This window comes from Prionailurus bengalensis, chromosome A1 (assembly GCF_016509475.1).
Source record: "Prionailurus bengalensis isolate Pbe53 chromosome A1, Fcat_Pben_1.1_paternal_pri, whole genome shotgun sequence".
In the NCBI taxonomy this organism is placed as follows: Eukaryota; Metazoa; Chordata; class Mammalia; order Carnivora; family Felidae; genus Prionailurus; species Prionailurus bengalensis.
Genome location: NC_057343.1, coordinates 32,736,443 through 32,755,708, shown reverse-complemented (window position 1 = coordinate 32,755,708; position 19,266 = coordinate 32,736,443). Strand labels below are relative to the sequence as shown.

The 19,266-nt window shown below is 34.2% G+C and overlaps 1 pseudogene; it reads right to left on the bottom strand.

The window, feature by feature from the left end:
- LOC122477799 overlaps positions 1-2,090 on the bottom strand; it is an 80,832-nt pseudogene extending 78,742 nt beyond the window's left edge.
- Positions 2,091-19,266: the final 17,176 nt, after the last annotated feature.

Sequence of the window (19,266 nt, the reverse complement as noted above, 5' to 3'; positions counted from 1 at the left end):
CTATCCTACAATATGTGTTGGGTGGATGTAGTAAAATGTGTTGAGATAAGATAAATTCTTATTTATTATAATAGATAATAAATATATAATGGCAAAGCATATTACTTAATGAAATTAATGTAATTAGAAACAAAAAGAAATTACCATAAAATAATTAAAGATATATTCCTCTGCAAAGCAGAGCTGAGATGTATGGAGTTTTCTACTACTTTTCATTATAAAGCTATTTATTAAATCTTGTTTTTAATAATATTTGTGCATCAATTTCATAAAAACTAAAATATATTAATTTAAAATGAAAATATAAATACACATCAATACACATAACAATTAAAATTCTTTGGTGGCTTCAATTTGCCATCCAAACTTAATAGAAGTACCTAGCCTTTTATCATCTGATTCTTACAAATGTTCCCTCCTTATCATTTGTTGCCACTCACTTAAATTTCTAGTGAACAAATTGATAAACAGACTGATGCAGCTTTGGTAGGAACTGGTTACACTAATGTCAGTTTCATCATTTTATTAAAGAGATTTCAACTCTTCTAAACCCCTTTGCTCCTTATATCTCCTTCCCATGGACACTTCTCACCTTAGGTATTTAAATTTGTTAAAGCTATTTAATCTCATGTTGTTTCCTTGATTTGGTAGATTTTTATGTATCTCTAACCTTCATTTCATTTTTCCTTTGGCTTTTGAACCCGCTCTCATTGCCAGTTTATGTTCTTTTCCCGAGGTTGCCTTCCATGGGTAAACATAACTTGTGCCATAACTTGTAATTGAGCCTGCAATGTTCTTTATAGCTCAATTGTAAGCCTATCATAAGCAGGACGAAATCAAAAGAAGTTGTTGTGCCAACTTCTGAGTTAATTTGTTGTTAAGGACTAGTGATGTCATTTACCCATAAAAAAGTTTTTAAAGTAAGGAAAACTTTTAAGAGGTGAAGTAGTATATTTCTGTCTTACTCAGAAATGCAACTGTATATTCATTTCAAATAAAAAGAATGCCATTGTCTTGTTCAGAGGTTATCTGGAATTTTTATTATTCAAAATGCTTTTTTTTTTAAATGCTGTTAAATATATTAACTGAGTTTTAAGTGTATCAGGTGAACACATTAATTCCAGTTTAATGAAACTGTATCTTATACTTCTTAAATAAACTTTATGGAAAATATTTCATCTTGCTCAACCAACAAGTACAATTTGAAAACTGTCAGCTATTAAAGAAACCTAGTATCCAACATAAAAACAAATGAGGTACTTTTCTTGAAACACTGGGGAAGGAGTCAACATGGCAAAGAAGTGGGGGGAGGGGGCAAAGATCCTTCTTTCCTCAAACACAATAGTATGGAAGCTAGAAGCCTTGGAATTCCAAGAATCTGGGCTACCAAGTGACTGAAACATCATCACCAGGAGTCCACGGGGGAACAGCTCGGCAGGCCATAAGTTCATGATTACAAATTGGGAGAGATAAAATGAGCAGCATAGGCACAGAGGGAAGGTTTCTCCTGTGGAGAGAAAAAAGAAAGAAAAAGAGAGGCTGTGGAAGTGTAGGATTCTATTTGGACAAGAGAAAAACCTCTCTGGACCATGGACTAGGAAACAGAAAAAATGGAGAGAGAGCCAGTGTCTAGTTTGCAAACAACCTTAGGAGTGATGATACAGGGTTGCAGGACTTCCTCCAGACTGGGAAGTGCCGCCCTATGCACAGGTCTGGGGAGGAGGGGAGCCAGGCCCAGGCTTGGTAGTGAGCTCAGAGGTGCACTGGGAGATCAGTCCCCTCCCTTGAGTTCTGTTTGAAGAAGGTATATAGTGTCTCCAAGGACAAAAGACCCTGCAGGTGCCCACCAGCCAGAGGCCCTTTGTCAGCTGAGCAGAGTGGCACTGCCCTGGAACCAGGGCGTTTGGAGCAGGATCCTTTAAGACATCGGGGTTTGAATCCCAGCCAAGCACTTGGCAGTTGCAGCGGGCTGTGGAGCGGTACAAACTGGCCCGCTTGCACCCTTGGGGCACTGTGAAGATGGCCTGAACAGAGTGGTTTGGGACACCCGGTCTGGGAAGGAGTGACAGGGGTGTCACGATTTCTCTCATCATCACCAACCCAGTGGGGCTACAGGGAATAGGACAGTGGGCTCCCAATGAAGGTAGGAACTGCTTACACCAAACCCCACCTTATACGTGTCTGGTAACTGCCTATCTACCAGAGCAAGCTTGATTCACCAAACAAGAGGGCCCCTCCTCCAGAACAGGACAGTGACCAGTTCCAAGGCACCATCAGATATAGGTCCACCAGTTTTTCATTTTCTGATTTGGTTCTTGGTCAATTATTGTTATAGTCTTTCTTTTCTTCTTCTTATATCTTCCCTTCTCTATTCTGGTTATTGGTTTGTTTAAGCAGACATTTTTAATCTATTATTTTTACACTTCTTCTGTATCTCTTTCTTCTTTATTTCCCTCTTTCTCTCTCTCTCTCTCTCTCTCTGGATTAAGCCATATAGCTTCTCTGATTCTCTGCCTGATCAATTTTTTTCTTTTTATTTTCTTTTTCCGTGCCCCTATCATTTCTCTTTTTGTATGGGATAAGCCTTCTTCTACCACTACCCCCTTTTAAAGTTTTTCCAGGATTACTTCAATGAAGAAATCAAAGCATACCTAATAGAAGATCCAAACCACCACTCTAAGTAGGGAGATAAAGCAACCAGCAGAGAGCATTCAGCACACTCCAAAAACACCTGAAGTGCCAGGCCCTAGACAGTGTATGACCCCTCTTTAATATAATAGTGCTCCCAGGTGCAGGATATATAACAAGCTATTAAAACACGTAAAGGACAGAAAACTAGCCAAAATGATGAAATGGAAGAATTCTCCTCAAATGAAATTCCAGGAAGAAATGACAGCTAGCAAATTGCTCAAAACATACATAAACAATATATCTGATCAAGAATTTAGAAGAATAGTCATAAAATTAATAGCTGGGCTTGAAAAAAGCATAGAAGACAGCAGAGAATCTACTGCTGTAGAGATCAAGGAACTAATAGTCACAACAAATTAAGAAATGTTGTAAATGAGATGCAAAATAAACTAGATGCAGTAACAGCAAGGATGCAGGAAGCACAGGGGAGAATAAGTAAAACAGAAGATAAAATTTTGGAAAATGATGAAGCTGAGAAAAAGAGAAAGAAAATACTAGAAGACAAGGGTAGAATTAGACAACTAAGTTATTCATGAAATGCAAGCATATCTGTACCATAAGAGTTCCAGAAGAAGAAGAGAGAGAGAGAAAGGGGCATAATAAGGCTTATGTAAACAAATTATAACTGAGAACTTCCCTAATCCAAGGAAGGAAGCAGACATCCAAATCCAGCAGACACAGAAAAATCCCTTCAGAATCAACAAAATAGATCTTCACCACAACATATTATAGTGAAACTAGCAAAATACAGAGATAAAGAAAGAATTCTGAAAGCAGCTAAGGACAAACGGGCCCTAACCTACAAGAGTAGACACATTAGGGTAGTAGCAGACCTGTCCCCTGAAACTTGGCAGGCCAGAAGGAAGTGGCAGGAAATATTCAATGTGCTGAATAGGAAAAATATACAGCCAAGAATCCTTTATCCAGCAAGGCTGTCATTCAGAATAGGAGACATAAAGGCTTTCCCACACAAACAAAAACTGAAAGAGTTCATGACCACTAAACCAGCCCTGCAGGAGATCCTAAGGGGGACTCTGTGAGTGGAACACTGCAAAGACTACAAAGGACTAGAGACATCAGCACAAGCATAAAACCAACAGATAACACAATGACACTGAATCCATATCTTTCAATAATTACTCTGAATTTGAATGGATTAAATTCCCTCAAGAAAGTTGGGATAGAAGGAACATACCTTAACATCATAAAAGCCATATGTGAAAGGCCCACAGCTAACATCATCCTCAATGGGGAAAAACTTAGAGATTTCCACCTGAGATCAAGAACACAACAGGGATGTATATTGTTTAATATAGTGTTGGAAGTTCCTAACCTCAGTAATCAGAAAACAAAGTGAAATAAAAGGCATCCAAATTAGCAAAGAATAAATCAAACTTTCACTTTTCACAGATGACAAGATACTCTACATGGAAAATCCAAAAAACTCCACCAAAAAGCTGCTAGAACTGATACATGAATTCAGCAAAGTCTCAAGATATAAATTCAATGTATAGAAATCAGCTGCATTTCTATGCACCAATAATGAAGCAACAGAAAGAAAGCAAGAAATTGATCCCATTTACAATTGCATCAAGAACCATAAAATACCTAGGAATAAATGTAGCCAAAGATGTAAAAGATCTATAGGCTGAAAACTATAGAAAACTTACAAAAGAAATTGAAGACACAAAGAAATGGAAAAATATTACATGCTCATGAATCAGAAGAACAAATATTGTTAAAATGTCAATACTACCCAAAGTCTTCTACCCATTCAATGCACTCCCAATCAAAATTGCACCAACATTCTTCTCAGAGCTAGAACAAACAATCCTAAAATCTGTATGTAGCCACAAAAGACCCCAAATAGCCAAAGTAAAGTTGAAAAAGAAAAACAAAGCAGGAGGCATCACAATTCCAGACTTCAAGCTATACTACAAAGCTATAATCATCAAGACAGTATGATAGTGGCACAAAAACAGACACATAGACCAACAGAATAGAATACAGAATCCAGAATTGGACCCACAAATGTATGGCCAACTAATCTTTGACAAAGCAGTAAAGAATATCCAATGGAAAAAAGACCATCTCTTCAGCAAAAGGTGTTGGGAAAACTGGACAGTGACATACAGAAAAAATGAACCTGGACCACTTTTTTACATCATACACAAAAATAAATTATAAATGGATGAAATACGTAAATTTAAGACAGGAAGTCATCAAATTCCTAAAGGAGAAAACAGGCAACAACCTCTTTGACCTCAGTTGCAGCAACTTCTTACTTGACACATCTCCGAAGGCAAGGGAAATACAAGCAAAAATGAACTACTGGAATCTCATAAAGATAAAAAGCTTCTGCACAGTGAAGGAAACAATCAACAAAAAGCAACGGACAAAAAGGGAGAAAATATTTGCAAATGACATATCCACTAAAGGGTTAGTATCCAAAATCTATAAAGAACTTACCAAACTCAATGCCCAAAAAACAAATAATCTAGGGAAGAAATGAGCAGAAGACATAAATAGACACTTTTCCAAAGAAGACCTCCAGATGGCCAATAGACACAGAAGAAGATGCTCAACATTGCTCATCATCAGGGAAATACAAATCTAAACCACATTGAGATACTACCTCACACTGGTCAGGGTGTCTAAAATCAACAACTCAGGAAACAACAAATGTTGACAAGGATGTGGAGAAAGGGGAACCCTTCTGCACAGTTGGTGGGAATGAAAAGTGATGCAGGCACTCTGGAAAACAGTATGGAGGTTCCTCAAAAAATTAGAAATAGAATTACCCTACAATCCAGCAATAGCACTACTAGGAATTTATCCAAAAGATACAGGAGTGCTGATTCATAGGGGCACATGTACCCCAATGTTTATAACAGCATTATCAACAATAGCCAAATTATGGAAAGAACCCAAATGTTCATCAGCTGATGAATGGATAAAGAAGATGTGGTTTATACATACAACAGAATACTACTTATCAATGAGAAAGAATGAAATCTTAACATTTGCAACAATGTGGGTAGAACTGGAGGGTACTATTCTAAGTGAACTAAGTCAGAGAAAGATAGATATCATATGTTTTCACTCATATGTGGAATTTGACTTAACAGAGTACCATGGGGAAATGGAAGGCGAAAATAGTTTCAAACAGAGAGGGAGGCAAACCACAAGACACTCTTAAATACTGAGAACAAACTGAGGTTTGATGGGGGGCAAGGGGGAATGGGTGATGGGCATTGATGGGGCGGGTGGGGGGAATGGGTGATAAGCATTGAGGAAGGCACTTGTTGGGATGAGCACTGGGTGTTGTATGTAAGCAATGAATCATGGAAATCTACTCCTGAAGCAAAGAGCACACGTATACATTGTACGTTAGCTGACTTGACAATAAATTATATTTAAAAAAAAAGAAACCTAATACACTATGAGTGGTCATCACTCTTTATATCCTTTACCCACTGATCTGTGTACATTGGAGCTAGATACTCCTGAATCTGCTCTGTAATAAGCATTTTAAACAGGGAATCAAACATGACAATACAAGTTAAGGGCATAAATAAGTAGCAAATATTGCCATATCTCCTGGGGAAATATTAATTTGTATCAAGTTGATATTAAGTATAAAAGAAAAAATAAGCAGAAAGAAAATAGAAAATGCTCTTTCACTTTAAGGAAAATGCATTGCATTGCATTGTAAGGTACCTAAGAGTAGGTATCTTCTTGTTATTTTATTTCATGTGGTCTAAATAGCTCTATTTTGGCTCCAGTAGGCAACAAAAAAATATATATAAATTGTTTATTGTGCTCTCAGCTCAGGAAAAAATAGGACTTGTGGGTTCTAAATAACAATAGGGTTTCACTTTTTATTTGTGTATTATGAAGGAAAATATGGTTTCTTTCCAAGAAAAGGAAGTTTTACTAACTTAGTAAAAGGTTACCACAACTCTCCATAAATCATCAAGGATGTCAAAACATCAGGAGATATAAAATATCTAAGTGAAAATTAAGGAATTGAGACTTATGACGTAGTTATTATTTATTAGCAGAACTTAACCCATGCCTTGAACCATTTCCAATAAGTACGTAAGATTGTTATTCAGTCTGACATTTTTTATAACACCAACTTCAAACTCTGACACCATAATAAATGTAGTAGTTTCAGTGCTTTCCTGCTTTTTAAAGTCTATAATTTATAGTGTTTACAGTCTATAGGTTATAGTTTTTTATGGAAACGTGTTTTGGAAATTAAATATAAAGTAACATGATGGAACCCATATTTTCAAATAACAAGATTACTGAAATTTCTAATATCCATGAATTCCATCGATGGTTGTGTTCTCTGGATTGGCTATAAATGCCTACATCACACAGGGTCTTTCTAAGACTCTTCATGTTTTTTTTTTTAATATCGAATGGTGTTGCCCACTAATATGATGAGGTATTTATCTCTCATTCTTCATATGCAATTGAATATATTGCCAGTTGATGGTATTAAGTTACTTGTGAATTGTTTTACTTTTTATCATTATTTCCTAATAATAATTCCATATAAAATAATATATACAACAGTATGTATTAGGAAGAAATATATGAGTGAAAAGTTTGTGTTTAGGATTAGATATGATAATAATTCTGTAAATGACTTCATAAAACTCCTGGAACTTCTCCAGGATTCAATTTTATAATGAGCTTTAAGGGATCTTTCATATCTGAAGGTAAAATACAGCTGTAATAAAACAAATACTTTTAAAATTTTTGCTGAAGTAAACTTCGTTTGGAAATTGATTTCAAACCTTTCAGAAAAGGCACAATTTAAAACTCATTTTAAAAATAGAAAAATTTGGCCTAAATCAAATTACAAATGTATTCTAAAAAATTAATTTCACTCGTAATTGATGTGCATGAATAATATATCACTAGGAAAATCTGTTGAATCAAATATCAGTAGTTTTTAGGGATTCTATAACAAAATAGCCTGCGATTTTGGATTTTCCCTTTTAACCTGATAAGTTATATAAACTGTATATCCTATATTTTATAAATTATCACTTAATAATTATGACAGTTTTGATGAACCAATAAATACATAACTATTATAATTCCTGTTTAGTGAGTATCTTCTCAGTGGTATAAATTAACCTTCTCATTAATTAATGAAGTTTACAACATGATGGCTTTACATGACCCTTGAAATTTAAAATCAACTTTTTCGTTTTATTTCTTTTTCGAGTATAGTTGACACACAATGTTACACTGGTGTCAAGTGTACAAAACAGTGATTCAACAATTTGTTACCTTATGCTATGGTCACCACAATTTTAGTTACCATCTGTCACTGAACAAAGCTATTACAATACCATTGACTAGATTCCCTATGCTGCACCTTCTATTCCTGTGACTTATTCATTCCACAGCTGGAATTAACTAAATTCCATAACTAGAATAATAGTCTGTACCTCCCACGCCCCTTGATCCATTTTGCCCATCCTCCCATCTGCCTCCCTTCTAGCAATGATCAGTTTGTTCTCTGTATGTATAGGTCTGATTCCGTTTTTTGATTGTTTATTCATTTGTTTTGTTTTTTAGTTTCTACATACAGTATTTGTCTTTTTCTGTCTGACTTATTTCACTTAGCCTAATACCCTCTACGTACATTCATGTTGTCACAAATACCAATGGAATATTACTCAACCATAAAATCAGTTTTTTTCTATGATATGAAGACATTCTTTATTCCTTAGTATATTGGAAGCTAAACTCATATTCTAGGCCTTTAGCTTCTGAAAATGTTTTGGTGTTTGTTTGTTTGTTTTTTCAGAATCTAAGTAAACCTTTACTTAAATTGGAACCACAGATTAAATTTCTATGTCAACATTCACTGGATATTATGGGGAACATAGTAACCATGTGTGGATGTGCAGACACTCTAACAGGCTCACAATGAAGATTTCAGAGATTTTTCCCTTTGATCACATCATACCCTTTCCCATATAATTATAAGCAGCCCATGATACAGTCATTTTCCAGATTTATCATATAGGACTGGAATAAAAATTTTAAAAACAATAGCTATAGAGAAACACACATAGGGCGAGAGGAACATAAAACAATGTGTGTGGTCCAGCTCACGAGCATAATGAGGAAAAAAGATTGGAAAATGAGTGATTTGAGTTTTATAGCCTTAAGAAGAGTTCCAGAATGTTTTCAAAAACAATGAAAAATAGTAAATAGCAGAGAATTTGTAGAGTGTTTCCCTAATTTACTAACCTTTACCTTTTGATGGAAGATAAATGCTTTTCATATGTCAGTGCTACTAAAATTAGTTTATAAAATAAGCTTTTATAATCAAAATTATAATAAGATTATGGTAGACAGCCTTTAAGATGGCCCTTCGAAGCTCCCCAAGTCCCAATTTTTGCGCATGTTCACAATCCACTCTCCTTGAATATGGGCTGGACTTATTGACACACTTTTAAGTGGTAGAATATGATAGAAGTGATCTCATATTGTATGCTCCTTCCAATGTTAGGTTACAATAAACTGTGGCTTCCACCTTGCACATACTCTCTAGCTCTATCTGGGTCACTCATCCTGGCAGAAGCCAGTTGCCATTTTTTAAAGAAGCCGTGTGAAGACTTGTGTGACAAAATACTGTGAGCTGCAGTAAAAAACCATATAAATGATCTTGGAAAAGGATTCTCATCCTCAGAGTAGAGGCTTCAGAAGAGCCACAGCCCAAGCTGACAAGAGTCCTCAAGCCAGAAGCTATCAGATAAGGTAAACCAGATAATTAAGTGTGAGAAAATAAATGTGTATCGTTTTGATGTAATGTTTTGATGAAGCTAAGTTTTAGAGGCAACTTATTACAAAAAGTCACTATGTATTGTCAGAAAGTCACTGTTACTTGCGTTTATGTAGAATATGCTTCTTGCAGGAAATCAAATTTACTCATCTAAAGTGATAATGTATGCCTCAGTATAATTATAAACTCAATATACTAAGACATCACTGGTTTTATATATATATATATATATATATATATATATATATATATATATGTATGCATTTATATTATATATATTACATATTATATATAAATTTATAATTTATAGAAATATTACATACTATATATATATATATTATACAAATCAATTTCACTCTTTATCCCCTCACATACATATCTATCATGTGTCTTTGAGGGCTATATTCATCTTAGTTTTTCAGAGGACCCTGCTGATAGAGCATGTACCATGTTGAAATTACATTTTACCATGTCTGAGATAAAAAAAAAGTTCTAATAAATTTCAAGAAAACACTGTATTTTATATCTAAAACTTTAATTATTATTTACTTAGGCAATGAAAAATTTTTACTAAAAGCTTATTAAAATAAATATATTTGTATAGGTATATAAAATTAACAATAAATTTTGTTTCTGCATAAAGAGTGGTAAAGTTAGAAAGTATATATTTGGATTATCAGATATGGGTGACTGAGTGCTAATTATCTGATCATCCATAAGTAAGTCAAGTAAACTTTCTGGTCTCATTTCATTCATTTTTTAAACAGTGATTTAAAAACTTTAAATTGTTATTGGGAAGACAAAATGAGATAATATTCCATCGGTTTACATAATTTGTTTTATTTTTGCTCAAAACGTTGAGTCTGTCTTGTTTTAATCACATTTACTTTTAAATTTTTTAGATATATTTGCAGACAAGAGCATGAATTTATTTACTTTACCCAGTATTATAACCCCATGCCAATGTACTGTTTGTATGTAGTCCCTCTTTAAAAAAGTGTTTTTTTTGTTGTTGTTGAATCTATTAATTAATGTCTAAGTAGGTAACATGAAATATGAAATTTATAAAACGTTTATTTACATTTTAAAGAAGGATTTTTTTTTTCCTTCTACCCATCTAGGTTCTGTGGATGGTCTAAGAATAAAAATTACATAAGACAGATTAACAGGAGAAAATCAAATTTAATTACATACATACAGAAGCCCCATAGGTCATGAGTCTCAAAGGTAAGTTGGGCAGTTGATGCTTATAAGCCATTCTGAGCTAAGGAATGGAGGTGCCTAGGGCTTCAAAGAGGAGAAGGATAATGTTCTCAGGAAGATAAGAGAGGAAAATGTTTGGTAATTAGATGTTTCCCCTGTCGTGCAGATATGTCTTTCTAGATACAAAATTTATCTCTGCAAATAGCTTTTTTTTCCAGAAGAAGCTTCCTGTCTAAATTCTTTATGCCAATTAAGGGAGAAGTAAAAGCTTTTCCAGAGTCTGCTGACTGCCCTCAGCTCAAAATACTCCACATGCCTAAGTGGCATATTTTGGGGAGGTTCGTTCTGAACACCTCTATGTAAATCACATATGTATGAACATTATGCCACCCCATTGCAATAATATAGTGGTGACTTAACTACACTGTTGGAATTTGAACATTTTATCACAAAATCATGGAATTACAGAACTGAAAATGATTTAGAGAAATATGTAGCACAGCTACTGATGGGATCGAATTGTCTGAAAATCCATTAGTAGGACCAAAATTATAAGCCAGGCTTTCTGGCTTTAATATTTGTGGTCCAACCAATAAAACTCAATATGTATAATCAATACACCAACTCAATACTGCTGTTATTAAATACTAATTCCTGAGCACCTAACTATATAAAGCAAATATTAACAGACATAAAGGGAAAAATTGACAGTAATACAATAATAGTTGATGACTTTAATACCATACTAACATCAATGAATCATCCAGATAGAAAAGCAATAAGGAAACATTGCCCTGAAATGACACATTAGACCAAATGGACTTAACAGATTTATGAACATGTCATCCCCAAACTGAAAAATATACATTCTTTTTGAAGGTACATGGAATATTCTCCAAGACTGATCATATTTTAGACCAAAGAAAGTCTCAATAAATTCAAGAAAGTTGAAATAATATCAAGCATCTTTTCCAACCATAATGGTATGAAATTAGAAATCAGTTACAAGAATAAAACTGGAATACCACAACATGTAGAGACTAAAAAAAACATGTTACTAAACAACCAATGGGTCAACAAAGAAATCAAAGAGGAAATCAAAAAATACCTTGAGACCAAAGCAAAATACAACTTTTAAAATCTACTGGATGCAGCAAAAGCAGTTTTAAGAGGGAAGTTCATAACAATAGAGACCTACTTCAAGAAACAAAAACAATCTCAAATAAACAATCTACCTTTACATCTAAAGGAACTAGAAAAAGAACAAACAAATCTCAAAGTTAGTAGGAGGAAGGAAACAATTACATAGTGGAAATAAACAGACACTAAAAACAATAAACACACACAAAAACTAGAAGAGATCAATGAAACTAAAAGCTGGTTCTTGAAAAAATAAACAAAATTGATAAATCTCTAGCTGCACTCATCAACAAAAAAATAGAGAGAGAGAGAGAGAGAAGGCCCAAATAAATAAAATCAGAAATGAAAGAATTATGCCACTGTAATACAAAGGATCATAACAGTCTACTTTGCATAATTATAGCCCAAAAACTTGACAAACCCTGGGAGAAATAAATTCCTAGAAACACACAACCTTACGAGACTTAATCAAGAAGAAGTAGAAAGTCATTGGTTAAAAATTGGTTAAAAATTCCCCAAAATTAAAAGTCCAGGATCAGACAGCTTCCCTAGTGAATTTTACCAAACATTTAAAAAGAGTTAATACCTATATTTCTAAATTGTTCCAAAAAAATGAAAGAGAAGGGAATGATTGCAAACTACCATGAATAAGTGAGATTTTTTCCAGGGATGCAAGAATATTTCAACATCCATAAATCAATTAATGTGATAAATCACATTAACCAAACAAAGGATAATATTCATATGATCATCTCAATATATGCATAAAAAGCATTTGACCAAATTCAATATGTATTTATGATAAGAATTCTCAACAATGTGAGGACAGAAGGAATGTACCTCAACATAATAAATGTATGGCAAAACCACAAGCATAATCATAATTAGCATTATACATAATCAATGGTGACAAGTTGAAAGCTTTTCTTCTAAGACCAGGAAAAAGGCAAGAATGCCAACTCTCACTACTTTTATTCAACAGCATATTAGAAATCTTAGCTAGGGGCACCTGGGTGGCTCAGTCAGTTAAACATCCAACTTTGGCTCAAGTCATGATCTCATGGTTTATGGGTTAGAGCCCCATGTTGGGCTCTGTGCTGACAGCTCAGAGCCTGGAATCTGTTTCAGATTTTGTGTCTCCCTCTCCCTCTGCTCCTCACCAGCTCACACTCTGTCTCTCTCTCTCTTAAAAATAAACACTAAAAAATATTTTAAAAAAAGAAATCTTCGCTACAGCAATTAGGCAGCAAAAAGAGATAAGAGACATCTACATTGGAAGTAAATCTGTCACCATTTGCAGGTAACACTATATACAGGAAGTCCAAAGGATTTCACCAAGACACTAAGAATTAATAAATGAGTTCAGTAAAGCCACAAAATACAAAATTAACATAAAGAAATTGGTTGCATTTCTATAAACTAATGACAAGCTTTCATAAAGAGAAATTAAGAAAAAATCCCACTTATAACTGCATCAAAAAGAATGAAATACCTAGGAATAAACTTAACCAGGAGGTAAAGACTTTCTCTGAAAACCAGAAGACACAGATGAAAGAAATTAAAGATGACACAAATAAATGCAAAGATACACTGCTCTTGTGTACTGGAAGAATTCACATTGTTAAAATGTCCATACTACACAAAGTAATCTACAGATTCGATGCAATCCCCATCAAAATAACAATAACATTTTTCACAGAACTAGAATAAATGATTCTAAAATTTGTATGGAATGACAAACACCCCAAATAGCCAAAGCAATCTTGAGAAAGAAGAACAAACCTGGATGTATCATGCTCCCTGATTTCAAACTACACTACAAAGCTATAGTAATCCAAACACTATGGTACTGGCATAAAATCAAATACACAGATCAATGGAGTATAATGGAAAGCCTAGAAATCAACCCACACGTATTTGGTCAATTAACATATGACAAAGGAGGCAAGAACAAAAAATGGGAAAAAGACAGTCTCTTCAATAAATTGTTAATGAAAAACTTAAGAGCTACATGCAAAAGAATAAAACTGTACCACTATCCTATACTATATATATAAAAAAAATTCAAAAGGGAGTAAAGACTTGAATGTAAGACCTGTAGAAGAAAACATAGGCAGTAGGCTTTTTCATATCAATCTTAGCAAAAATTTTTAGAGCAGTTTCCTCAGGCACAGGAAACAAAAGCTAAAATTTAAAAAAATGGTATTACATCAAACTAAAAAGGTTTTGTACAGTGAAGGAAATCATTAAAATAAACAAAAAGGCATCCTACTTAATGGAAGAAGATATTTGCAAATTGTATATCCAATAGGAAATTAACATCTAAAATAAAGAACTTACACAATTTAATATCAAAAAACCGAACAACCTGAGTAAAAAATGGGAAGAGGACTTCAATAGACATTTTTTTCTGAAAAAAAGACATCTAAATGGCCAATAGGCATGCACAAAAATGCTCAACATCAGGTAAATGCAAATGAAAACCACAATGAGATACCACCTCACACCTGCCAGATTGGCTTTTATCAAAAAGACAGAAAAGAACAAGTGTTGGAAGTATATGGAAAAATAGGAACCCTCATATGCTGTTGGTGGGAATAAAAACTGATGTAGGTGTTATGGAAAACAGTATAGCATTCCTCAAAAAATCAAAACAGAACTACCATATGATCCAGCAATTTCACTTCTGAGCATTTACCCAAAGATAACAAAACACCAATTCAAAAAAATATATATGTACCCCTATGTTTACTGCAGCATTATTTACAATAGCCAAGATACGAAAGCAACCTAAATTTCTATCAACAGAAAGTTGTACAGAGAAGATGTGGTGTGCATGCATTCATGTGTGTGTGTGTGTGTGTGTGTGTGTGTGTGTGTACACAACCAAAACTGTATTACTCAGTCATAAAATAAGAATGAAATCTTACCATTTGTGTCCACATGGATATACTTAGAGGGTATCATGCTAAGCGAAATAAGTCAGATAAAGACAAACATTGTATGATTTCACTTATATGTGGAATATTAAAAATAAAGCAAATGAATAAAACAAAACAGAAACAAACTCATAAACACAACAAACAAAATATTGATTATCAAAGGAAAGAGGAGTTGCATGGGCAAGTGAAATAGGTAAATGGGATTAAGAGGTAATAACATCCAGTTACAAAATAAATAAATCATGGGGATGTAATATACAGCTCAGGGAGAACAACTAGACTTATTTTGGAAATAAGATATAAAAATATCAAATCATTATGATATATACCTGAAAATGATAGGATATTGTATGTCAATTATACTTTAATATATAGCTCTTACCATCATATACTCTTTGGCTTTGGTATTGATGATTTCTCTGAAATTCTGGATCATGCACAAAAGGGTAGAAGAAAAACAGTATTTTCCAAAAATATCTTAAATGTGATACTGCTTTAATAACAGGCTACTTTTTATGCTACTATATTTTTGCATTTCTTTCCCTTTGAGAAAGGAAAAGTTTCCATTTCTTTTTTCCCTATAAGCCTGTATCACAAGAAGAATGTGTAATCCTTAATGGGAAGAGAAATAAAGTAATTTAAATCTCTCTACAATTATACTCTAAGACAGAAAGGTCTTTCTGTCTTTGGTGGATTATTGGCAGTTGATGAAGTACAGCATCAGTAATTAACAATATACAATGCCACAGTCATATGAATGTTTTGTGCTCTTGGTACCTTATATACTATTTCAAATTCTGTACTTATCTCTTCCATCATGACCCAAATTAAATTGAAAACAATGATGATGACAACAACAAATAACAAAATTAAACTAAATTAGATACATTCTGCATAATATCGTTGGGAAAGAAGATTTTCTATATAAGCAATTTAAAAATTTCTTTTACTGTATCTTTCATCTAATAAAACTCAAGCTCATTTTCATATACTGAAGGAACTGTCATTATCTTACCCAAGAAAATTTATTGTTTTCTTTCTCGCCACCTCAAACTGACAAGTGGCACTATTATAATTCCAGAAATTTTTATTCCAAATGCAGAATGTGGGTATTCCTTGACTTATCAATCTTTCACACAAAGAATTTTAATATTAATATATTGATTAGAAAACTAACATTTTGTGCACTAGCTTGGTAGATAAAACTGTAGGGGAGAAAAAATTCTTCCTCTCCCATTCTAGGTTCTTGGTTGAGTCCTCTTTCCCCACCCCCCCCCCATAGTAAAAAGACATTAACAGGGGAAAAACAAATATGAAATTAATAGCATGTATACTTCTTGTATATATGGGAAATAACCATGAAAACTGAGTTATTCCCCAAAATGCCCCAAGCCACCACCTTAAATACTATCTCTAGCTAAAGACAAAAGAAGACGCTGTGGGGGTGGGAAGGCAGTTATGGGAGGTTATCAGGCAAAACACAGTAAACTAGGGTATGGTTGTTATGCATATGTAAGTAGCTACTTTCTCCATTGATAAGGGTTTCTAGAAATTTGGCCAGAGTGCAAATTTCCTGGTATAGAAAGACAGATACCCTAACAATTAAGATTTCCTTCATAAATGTAATTGTCTCTTACCAAAGGGTAACTTGTACTAGGTTTGCAGAGCTTTTCTTATGTCTGCTATTTCTTAAAAATAACCAGCTCAAAATAATCCTTATGCCAAAGTGGCATATTTTTGGGAGGCTGCTATATTTTGTTCTCCTTTACTACAAACTAGTGACAAAACATGTGTTTTGACATTTTTGGTAGATTAGTGATCTGCAAAATTCTTTGTGTATTTTAATGCATTTTGTTCTTCAATTCTTATCAAGTAGTTGAAACAGATTTTAAAACATTAAGCAGTAATGATACAAATATTAGAGTAAACCCACAGACTAAAAAAATTCCATCAAAGATATAAATCATTAGCTTTAGCAACTTTAGTTATCTTCTACCTTTAATGTGTCATTTCTTTTAAGCTAGTCCGCTGTGTGTCTTAAAGTACAGAAAAAAAAAAAAGACAAAGCTAAACCAAAAACATACAATATTCCCAAATACTATAGAAGTGACAGTGAAATTCCCTCTGAGAACAGAACAAGTTGGAGGTTGGTTGCCACCCCAACCAAACTTAGGAAAAGTTATTGTTTGGCTCATTTCTCTTTCATTTGTGTTTTAGTGTTTTAGAAATGCATTATGCAGGAAAAGTAGAAGATCACTGGTAATCTAATCACAAAGGTTATAGCAACCTCCTAGAACTCAAAGGAACTGCCTGCAGGCAGCCTTCTCTTCAGATAAGGGAAAATGCAGGATACAAAAAAGGTATTCTCCATTATAAAGGCTTTTAACAAAGAGTACAAAGAAAAGAGAAAGGCCTATTAGGCTTTAGATGTAGAAATGTTGCCTCGGAGAATTATTCATCTTAAAGGATGCTGGCAAAGAGAAAGAGGAGAAAAGGATCAGAAAAGTAGGTTTGAACCCAGAAATTATCACTCTCTATGACAGTAGTTCATGCTGATCCTGATTATTTTAAGCCTTTGCCAACAAATATTGAAAAGTATATAAAATTAAACTTGAAAACTGTCAATCTGGGATACAATAGCAAAACTAACAACATATTATAATTGTTATTTACTGTAAATGTAAATTTATTTCACTGAAAGTAGTAATTGTTTTTAACATTCCAAAAAAGTTGATTTTATATACTTTAATTTTACTAAATGTTAAATAAAAGCTTTAGTGAATTTTGATCAGTTCAGTACTACTACCTTCTGTGGGGTTATAGAAGTAGAGCTTGCAAATTTCTAACTACATAGACAGGTCGTATGCCTTACAGGGTGTGGAGTGGACTGAGACACAGGTGTGAGGAGAGCTAATGTAGACAGTCCTGAGAGTGTGCCCAGAAGGCCAACAGCGGACTCAGCATTTCACACTTTTAGTTCTCTTAATATTCCCATGTAAGAAGCGTGCTGCTATCATGCCTATTTTATGAAGAAACTAAAGCACTAAGAGATTAAGTAACTGGTATAAAATTGTATTGGTGCATATCAAATGCTCTAAGCGGAGTCCTGATTCTCACTCTAGGCGCTGGCCTCCAGGATTGTGACTCTTATACTCAGCGTACTATGGAAAGGCACTCCTGGTCTTTTCCTAGTTGTCCTGTCTTGCATCAAGTCTCATCACTATTTCTTCATGCATAAAATTATAGGGTGAAAGGGTAGCAAAGCATGCCACCCCAAAATATGACTCTTTGGCATAAGGATTATTTTGAACCGATTATTTTTTTTTTCAAAACTGCAGACACAACAGAATCTCTGAAAACAAAATGGAAGGTACTTTTTTTTTTTTTTGATGAGAGAAATTTCCATTTATAAGAGAAATCTCCATTTGTATGGGTGTCTCCCTTCAATATACCAGGAAGAAAAGGGTGACTCTGAATCACAAGAAATTTTTATCAATAAAGAAGCCACACACTTAAATCTGCAACCACCTTATCCTTGGTCACTGTGCTTTCTTGACAATCTCTCTTCACTGACCTTCAACTTCTTTCTTTTGTCTTTTGTCAATAGCTGTGGATGGTATTTATGATGGTAGCTTGGACCATTCTGGGAGTTTTACTCAGTTTTCCTGGGTTTCTCCCAAGTATACAAGAGGTATACATGCTCATCAAATTTTATTTGTCACCCACTTATTAATTTTTGATTATGAGGGGAGGAGATCTCAGCCACAGAATCCAGAAAAAAATATGAAAGTGAATAAAACAAACTTCATTTAAATGGCATGGGAAGGCCTAAAAGGGGGAGCTCTCATTCCCTACCACTTGTTATCAATTGCACCCCAACAGGAAGAGACTTTGCCTCCCAACAGAGAGAATCCTACCCTACAACTCCTGCAGGAGGAAGAAAGAATTTCTCCTTATGTGGCAACAAGCTTGACCAGTAAGTACCACAACTCAACCAATGAAAAGCGAGTACCACCCTGAGCTCTTGCTTTTCTCCAATGGTTCCTCATTCAAAGCAGCCCTCCTAACTTCCACCTATTATACAGTAACATCCCTTTTATCTCTGAACTTGCCTATAGCTTGCCATAGCCCTCATGTCCAGTATTGCAATTCCTCTCCTCTTACTGAATAAACGCATTTTGCCGCTAAAATAATTGGCTGTTATATTTTTTAGGTCAACAGTATTAGGAAAATTATTTTTCCTCCCCCACTGAGTTTAGTTTAACATACATTTTTGTTGTTCTTGTTCCTCTCCTTTCTGCTCTTTCTTGTTCCCCTTTTTCTCTATGTCTCTAAAATATCCCTGCATAATTCTAACTTAATCACTCTCAATATATAGCTGTGCCTATATGCATATGTGTGCAAATCTTCTACTACATTTATATGCCTCTATCTGTATCACTGTTAATAATTTGTAATATTTGAATCATC